We start from the raw sequence: 7,424 nt of genomic DNA, 5'->3' as shown, positions 1-7,424 counted from the left end.
AGGGAACCGAGTTTACTCATAAATTAATGACTCTGCTTTTGCATCGGATCTGGTCTCTTGGTGGTTTGGGGGCTTCAGAGTCTGGGCACAACAAGGGTAAATCTCACTGTTCGTTAGTGGAATGTAGGAAAAAACTCCCTCAGGTTCCAACTACTTCTGTTGTTTCCCACCTCTGCCTTGTTCTTTCTCCTTAAGAGATCTCTCCAGTGAGTCAATATTCAGAACCCACCTACACCCTACCCCTGCCTCCTGAGGGCCTTTGTCAATAGTTCTGGTCCCGGATGATGTTACTTAGAGGACCATATTTGGGCCTGATGGGCCAATAGATCCACGAGGGCATTGATTAGCAATGTCTGCTACGGGCAGGAAGAAAGAGGTGGGAGATAAACAGTCCATTTCCCATGTGGGCCTTGCTGAGTCACGCCTCAGTTTCACAATCCAACCCAAGTCTCAGTCTCCATGAAGCCTCTCTAGTCCAGGTTGACTGACCTGAATTCTCCACTATTCAGACCTGTCATTGCTCTGTAGCTCTTTTGAGATCCCTCACTGTACCCAGGTTGGTGCTTTGTCTAGTGGTAATACAGAATATGTTGTGTTGCTTGCTTGGTGGCAGCTACAACTAAACAGAAGCTGAGAATGTGCCCTCTGCTGGCAGGGTGGGGAGGAACACACCTGTTGAAAGTCTACAAACTTGACCTAACCTTGTGGAATTTCCAAGTGACATTTACTTAACTGTAAAGAGGATCCTGAATATTCTTAAGAAGTAGTTGTTTTGGCCCGTGCTGGTAGGATTTGCTGAAGGAGGCAGAGGCAGGAGGATCACAAGTTTGAGGACTACACATTTTAGCTGGGCAGTGGTGGCATGTGCCTTTAATCCTTGCACAGGTGTTTGCATGTATGTTTGTGCACCACAGTGCATCCCTGGTACCAGAGGAGGGTTTTGGATCCCCTAGGACTGCAGTTACAGACAGTTGTGAGCTGTCAGAGGGTGCTGAGAACTGAACCTGGGTCCTCTGGAAAAGCAGGCAGTGTTCTTTTATTTTTTTTATTTTTTTTGTAGGCGGTGCTCTTAACCACTGAGCCATCTCTCCAGGTGTTTTATTTTTTTACTTTGGTAGAAACAGTAGACTCACTTAAATAAAGCAAGGTTATTGATATATTTTCTTATAGTGGTAATATTACATAACAGAGAGTTGCATGTGCTGATAGTACCTTATACATGTGGTACAATTGAAATTGTACCTAGGGTGTGGGCCTAGGGCCTAGGGAGATGATTCAGTATGTAAGGAGTTTGCTGTTTCCCCAGCCCCTTAGAGTTTTTTAAACCAAAATGTAAACATTATTGATACACATACACAGTGGTAGCTATTCTTGGTGTCAGCTTGACTACTCTGGAATTAACTAAAACCCAAGCAGCTGGGCATACCTGTGAGGGATTTTTCTGAATTAAATAATTTGAACTGGGAAGTCCCACCTTAAATTTGAACCTTTTGAAGTGGGAAGATCCACCTTTAACCTGGACCACACCTTCTTCTGGCGGCCTACATAAAGGACATGGAAGAAGGAAGCTTTCGATTTTTGCCTGCTTGTTTTGCTCTGGTTGGCAAGCCCATTCAATCACTGGCATTAGAGCCTACTTCTTCCAGATTCTGGTGTATATGAAGATCAGGTGAGACATCCAGACTTTCGGACTGAGCACCTACTGCATTCTTGGATTTTCCAATGGTAGACAGCCATTGTTGCACAAGCTGGACCACAGCCTACTAGCTATTCTAATAAATCCCCTTTCTACACATACATAGATTCATATCGGTTCTGTTCTTCTAGAGAATCCTGACTAATACATGCACATATCTGTATGAAATGTTACATATGTATATAACCCGCCATTAAAAGCTATCTGCTATTTATACTATCATTCACAGATGTGCAAATTTTGCCATTTAACACAAAAATATCATTATTGTGTTGCCATTATTTGGATTACTATTTACTGATGATGGCATCTTTATCATTCACATTTGCAGTGACAAATTTCTTTCTTTCTTTCTTTTTTCTTTCTTCCTTTTTTCAATACAAGTCTTTTATTGTCCCAAAAGACATGCCAAATCATACTTAAATTCAGGATCTTGTTTCTGGAGCTGGGTAACTTAGGTCTTACTCATCAGCCTGCTGAACGGTTCCCTTTTCAGACACATAGATACCATCCAAAAACTTCCTGATATCTTTGTTTTTAACTGTCGTGGCTTGCTGAATCAGAGCCGCTGAATTTGAAACAAGTTCCATATCATTCCCTTCAAGGATTAATTCATCCTTCTAGGCTTGAGAGACAGAACAAACAACACCTGTCCTCATCCGAACCCTGCGGATGTATTTTTCACCCAAGAAATCTCGTTTTTCAACCAAAGACCCATTCTCCTGAATAATGATGTTGATGGGGAAGTGAGCATAACAGACCTCATCTTGTAGTGAAAGCCCAGTGTGACACCCTTGATCATGTTCTGAACATGACTGCAGATGGTTCGGACAGTGGCCAGTTCCTAGTTCCTTTCTGTTACCCCACCATTTGTCAACCCGGAGCTTCTCCTTCTTCCCAAGGAGACTCAGCTCTACGTAGATGTGATTGAAATCCCTCCGGAGGATTCCTCTGGGGCCCTTCACAATGACTGTGCACCCCTTCAGAGTGATGTCCACATTTTCTGGAATGTCGACGGTCTGATTGCTGAGAATGGTCTTCATTTACGCAGTAGATGGGGCAAAAAGAGCTCTTTCTTTCTTTCTTTGATTTTTTGAGACAGGGTTTCTCTTTGTGGCCCTGAAACTTAGACCATGCTGTCCTCAAACCTAAGATCTGCCTGCCTTGGCCTCCTGAGTGCTGGGATCAGAGGCATGAGATGCCACTTCTGGCTTAATTCAGGATTTAATAAGATTATGACTCCCACATTTAAAAACATATTACATTCCCTGTTACCTCATAAAAAGAAATATTGGTGGTGCTAGAAAGATGGCTCAGCAGTTAAGAATATTTGCTGCTCTTAGAGAGGACCTAAGTTCAGTTCCCAGTACCAACACCGCAGTGCACAACCGTCTGTAATTCCAGTTCCCAGGGATCTGGAACTCTCTTTTGACCTCTAAAGGCACTGCATGCACAGGCATACATGCAGGCAAACATGCATACACATAAAATAAATATTTTAAAGAATAAATTCAAATAGAGACACATGGATTCCTACTCATAATTTTAAAAAAGCAAATGTTGGGCTTTTTTTTTTTAACATGAGAGAATATTCTAGAACATATTGAAGTTAATGAAAAGAACCTGGAATCTTTTGGGGAGCCCATGTTCATGACTGGTGTACCTTGTAGCATTTAAATGGCAGGCTTCTTGTGTGCAGCAGGCCAGCATGTGACTTGAAAGAGGTAGGATTTGTCCTAAGTGTAGACTGAGACATTATGTACTGTGTTTAGCATAACTGGTAACAGACACTATCCCAATAACTTTCAGAAAATATCTTCATGACTCAGTGCCCAAACAGGCAGCTCTGAGAAACAGGACCATTAGCATTCAGAAGAGAGAGAGGGCAAGGGCTGCTGTGTTTACTTTGTCATGGTCAATTTGTTCCTTCCTCGCAATTACTTACCCCTAACCTTGAATCGCCAACAGTATGTTCAGCCACAAATCTCTGTTTACGACTCTCGTTACCATTTAGCAATATGAAGCATGTTGATAAATACAAAGTAGATGTTTTCAGTTTCATGACATGGTTCTTCATACAGAGATTTGGAGTAGACACCTCAGTGTCTATCCCAGCCCAAGTTCGAAGACAGCTGGAATAAGCCCACCCACCTGGTCTGGTGGACTGCACATGTGACCCAGTTTTTTCTGTTGGGATGTGAAGGGACATCTGGGAGCTGTTTCTTCTCTGAAAAGAGAGAGCTCCAAGAAAGAACTAATGTGAACATCTTGCTAGATTGAGAAATTCACAAAGGCTGAGACTAACCGAGGAGCCTCATAAACTCATCCCAAAGCTTGCCCTATAGCAAGTCTTCCATTTCTGGAGCGGGCATAAATCTTACTATTGTTGAGGTTATTTGTTTGCAGTTTCTATTGCTTACAGCTGGAAGCATCCTCACTGATAAACTATGCCGAAGAGAAATGACTCATGGGAAAATAATGCTTCCAGCTTCTGATTAACTCTGGCCTCTAGAGATAATTATCTGGGCCATCAGATATATAAAAATATGGAGGTCAGAGGATTAAAATTACAGTGGCTGCCTTTGGGAAAGAGGGTGGGGAGTGGCTGGGAGGGCCCAAGAGGGGCTTCTGGAATGTTACTCATTTCTTGATTGGGTGGTGTTTTTGTGAGAGTGTTTACTTTGGGCAAATCCATTGAGCTGTACACTCAGGATCCATGTGTTTTTCTGCCTCAATTTTCAGATTTTGACTAGAAGGCTGTGGATGGTGGATCATGGTCATTTTACCAGCTAGCTAAAGGAACCTATAGGAATATGTTTTTCTTTTTTTCTTTTAATTAAAAAAATTGTTAGTACATTTACAGTTGGACCCAATGCCTCTGGCTTCCAAGGGCACCAATACTCATACACACACACACACACACACACACACACACACACACACACACACAATTAAAATAATAAAATACAATCCTTTTTAAAATAGAATGCATTTATTTATGAATAGGGAGTAGAGGAATATGTGTATGCCACAGCATACCCTTGGGGGTCAGAGGACAATTTTCAGGAATTGGTTCTCTCCTTCCTTCCATTGTGAACCCAGGGATTGAACGCAGGTTGTCAGGCTGGGCAGCAAATGCTAAGCCCAGGATATGTTTTCCTCTGTAAACTCCCAGAAGCTCTCTTGACAGTTTCCTTGTCACTCATATAGAACCAATTTGCTTCTCTAAGTCTAAATATTTCCCTTTCAGGTTTGGATGGAAAAGCCTCATCAAGAACTCCATAGTTTCTAGAATTGAGTCACAGCTAATACTAAAAACCAGAATAAAGCCCAACGGATTAAAGAATGTTCATGGAGGGCTTCTTTCCAATAAAAGTCTCAGGAAAGCAACCATTGGCTTCATGAAGGAAGAGGTATAATTTATTAGTCAGTGGACTTTGGGGACTGTTTGAATGAGAGCGGCTCCCATGGGCTCGTATGTTTGAATACTTGGTCCCCACTTAGTGGACCGGTTTGGGATGGGTTAGTGGACATGTGTGGCCTCGGAGGCAGTGTGTCAGTGAGGGTGGGCTTTGAGATTTCCAGACTTGCACCACTCCCTTTGTGTTGTTTCCTGCTTGTGGATCAAGGTATGAACTCTCCAACCACCTGTCACCGTGCCTTCAGCCTCCATCATGGATTCTAACTCCCTGGAACCACAAGACCAAGTACAATCTTTTCTTTTATATGTTTCCTTGGTTATAGTGTCTCATCATAGTAATAGAAAAGAAACTAATACAGGAACCAATTATCTGAAGAAAGCCCTAACTCTTGTGAAGTAAGTCTAGCTTGGGTAGCTGTGGTAAGAGAAAGCAGAGAGTTGGAATTAGACACATGAAGGCAAGAACCTGGAAATAGCAATCCTCATGAAAGGGGCTAGCAAGATGTCTCACTGCAAAGGAGCCTACAGCCAATACTGACAACCTGAGTTCAATTTCTGGGACCCACTTGGTAGGAGGTGAGAACTTAATCCTGAAAGTTGTCTTTTGGTCTCTATACACTTCACAAGGTACACATGCACCTACATACATGAACACCCATACACACAGACATACACAGATAAGTAAACAAATTCTATTAATTTCTAATAATGTGTCAATCCCCATGAAGGGAAGGACCTAGGAAGCAACCATATTAGGAAGCCAAATGTGGAATGTGGTTGGTTGGTGATGAAGAGTTCTATCCTGTTGAGCAGCTATACAGAACTGGAAACACATGAGAAGAATTTGCAGACGTGGTATGCTACATTTATGTTTCACCTAACTCTTCAAGGTGTGTTCACCTGATAACATTGCAACTGTATGAGGCAAGTTAGATATTACCACGAGGGAGACTGTGACTAAGAATAGGCCTTAGAGTCACCCAGCCTGGATTTTGATCCTGGTTCTATGTTAGCAGTAGAAAGGGATTTCACAAGCACAACTCACTAACCTGTTTCAAAGGTTCCTGTCATACTTATGGTTTCTATTGCTGTGAAGACACACCAGGACCATGGGAACTCTTGTTAGGAAAACATTTAACTGGGGCTGGCTTATAGTTTCAGAGGCTCAGTCCATTATCCTCATGGTGGGACATTGTGGCACACAGGCAGACATGGTGCTGGAGAAAGAGCTAGAGTCCTACATTTTGATCTGGAGGCAACAGGAAGTGAACTGTGTAACTGGGTATAGCTTGAGCATAGGAGACCTCAAAGCCCACCCCTGTAGTCACACACTTCCTTCAACAAGGCCACACCTATTTCAACAAAGCCACACTTCCTTGTATTGCTGCTCCCTTTGGGGGGCATTTGCTTTCAAACTACCGTAGTTCCCAACTGCAGGGCCCATTTGACATTATATCTAGAGAGGGTTAAACATAGGGCTTCGCACACTGAGGGCAATGTACACCCAGTCCCCAGGGACATTTTTTTTAAAATGATTGAAGGATTCTCACTTTATGTTGATATGTGTGCCTGTTTGTCTGTATGTGCACCACACATGAGCAGGTGTCTTAGAAGTCAGATTGTGGGCTGCCTGGTGTGGGTGCTGGGAACTAGACCCTGGTCTTCTGCAATAGTAACAAGTACTCTTAAAACTGCAGCCCCCATTTTTGACTGTCACAGTTGCAGGAGTGTCTGGTTAGGAGAGTCCAGGACAGCTGCTAACCATGGCATGCTGCGTGTGATAACACACACACACACACACACACACACACACACACACACACACACACACGACAGATAATTGTTGATCCCAAAATGTGCGGTGCTGCTCTTAAAGAACCCTGGGCATGCTGGATGGAAGTGGCATTACACGCCTTTAGCCCCAGCACTTGGGAGGCAGAGGCATCGGATCTCTGATTCGACATCAGCCTGGTCTACAAAGGCAGTTCCAGGGTGTCCAAGGCTATATAGAGGAACTCTATCTTGAAAACAAACAAACAAAAGAACCCTGGACACTGCCTGGTTCTCAGTCTCTTTGTCTATAGAATGGACTTGTCCACATTGCTCCACTGACTGTTACAGAGATTAGGTTAAGTAGGAGTTGATGCCCAATAGTCTGTTCAGTGCTCCCTGTTCCAGGGCCATGTATTGTCTCTTCAGACTTAGACGTCTGTGTGCTCAGAGCAACTACTGTGCTCCCGTTCAGTTTCATGGCTTGTGTCTCATTTGTGGTGTGATTATGCTCCTTTGCCACAGTTGATTGGACTT

General features: G+C 43.1%; 1 pseudogene; it reads right to left on the bottom strand.

Moving 5' to 3' along the window:
• Positions 1–2,110: 2,110 nt before the first annotated feature.
• LOC127234498 (60S ribosomal protein L9-like) lies at positions 2,111–2,739 on the bottom strand (annotated as a pseudogene).
• Between the last annotated feature and the right edge of the window lie 4,685 nt (positions 2,740–7,424).

Source organism: Phodopus roborovskii, unplaced genomic scaffold (genome assembly GCF_943737965.1).
Source record: "Phodopus roborovskii unplaced genomic scaffold, PHOROB, whole genome shotgun sequence".
NCBI lineage: Eukaryota > Metazoa > Chordata > Mammalia > Rodentia > Cricetidae > Phodopus > Phodopus roborovskii.
This window is presented reverse-complemented; position numbering and strand designations above follow the sequence as displayed.